The sequence below is a fragment of the Trachemys scripta genome, chromosome 14, assembly GCF_013100865.1.
Source record: "Trachemys scripta elegans isolate TJP31775 chromosome 14, CAS_Tse_1.0, whole genome shotgun sequence".
NCBI classification, from domain to species: Eukaryota; Metazoa; Chordata; order Testudines; family Emydidae; genus Trachemys; species Trachemys scripta.
The window spans coordinates 1,225,320-1,226,948 of NC_048311.1; the positions used below are offsets into that span (position 1 = coordinate 1,225,320).

The 1,629-nt window shown below is 45.7% G+C and overlaps 1 pseudogene; it reads left to right on the top strand.

Annotated features, from left to right (window-relative positions):
- Positions 1-317: 317 nt before the first annotated feature.
- LOC117887504 lies at positions 318-898 on the top strand (annotated as a pseudogene).
- Positions 899-1,629: the final 731 nt, after the last annotated feature.

The following is a 1,629-nucleotide window of genomic DNA, read 5'->3' on the forward strand; positions in this document are numbered from 1 at the left end:
CTCCTGGGATTCTCTGACATTCAGGAGCTGCAGATTTTGCATTTCATGGTGTTTCTAGGGATTTACCTGGCAGCCCTGACTGGGATTCTTCTCATCATCACAGCCATAGCTTTTGACCACCATCTTCACACCCATGTATTTCTTCCTGATGAATCTGTCCATCCTAGACCTTGGCTCCATCTCCATTGTCAACCCCAAGTCCATAGCCAATTCCCTCATGAGCACCAAGGCCATTTTGTATTATGGATGCGTCATACAAGTCTTTCTCTTCCTTTTCTTCGCTACAGCTGAGCTTCCCTTATTAATAATCATGGCGTATGACTGACGTTGCCATCTGCCAACCACTGCACTACAAGTCAATAATGAACAGGAGAGCTTGTGTCCAAATGGCAGACAGTATCTGGATCAGTGGGGTTCTCAATTCTGCACTGCACACTGGGAACACGTTTGCAATAATCTTCTGTGGAGACAACGAGATGGATCAGTTCTTCTGTGAAATCCCCCAGCTCCTCAAACTTGCTTGGTATGACTCATATCTTCGTGAAGCTGGGGCTATTGCCTTTAGCGTGTACTTCGCTTTAACTGCTTTGTTTTTATAATTGTGTCTTATGTTCTGATCTTCAAAACAGTGCTGAGAATCCCCTCTGAGCAGGGCCGGCATAAAGCCTTCTCCACCTGCCTCCCTCACCTCATTGTGGTCTCTGTGTTTGTTTGCACTGCTAGTTTTGCCTATATTAAACCCACCTCCAGCTCAATCTCATGTCTGGATATCATGGTGGCTGTTGTGTATTCCGTGGTGCCTCCCATGATTAATCTGATCATTTATAGCATGAGAAACAAGGATATCAGTGCTGTACTGTGGGAAATGATTGGGTCAAGGCTATTCTCCAAAAAATAAAATGTCCATTTTTATCCCATGACCATCATCTCATTCTGTTTTTTATAAATATAATCAACTCTTGACATTATTGTCTCCCTGATAACATAACATGCAGTCCGTTTATGCACACTGAGGTATTTACACTGGTAAATATCTAGAAAAACTGCACTCAGGTCAATGGAGTTACTATAAATTGACACCTATGTACATATCCTGTCTTCACACAGTGGCCAATGTCAGATGCTTCAGAGAGAATGAACAGAACAGGGCAATTATTGAGTGAGCCATCCTGTGTTGTCCAATCCCAGCATCTGGCACTCAGAGGCTTAGGGACACCCAGAGCACAGGGTTGCATCCCTGACCTTCTTGTTTAATAGCCATTGATGGATCTATCCTCCATGAACTTACCATGTCTAGCTAGCCATCCATCCCCATACATACCCCTCCATCTATTGATCGATCGATCAGTCTGAGGCTTTTGTACTGCCACCCATCGCTATGGTATCAGTGCACTTTCCACATAAAATCAGTTACCATAGCAAAGTCACACGTGAGGTCTCTGCCTCTTCTCCTTTTTTCAGAGTGGGGAGTAAAAATTCTGCCCCCACTGCGGCCTCAAGGCCAGAGGAGCTCTCTGCCCCCACTACCAACCCAGGGCTGGAAGAGCTGTCAGCGTCCGCCATGGCCATGGGGCTCAAGGTGTCAGCTGCTGCCCCCAGAGGCAGGGCTCTTTTTCTACAATGAACCTC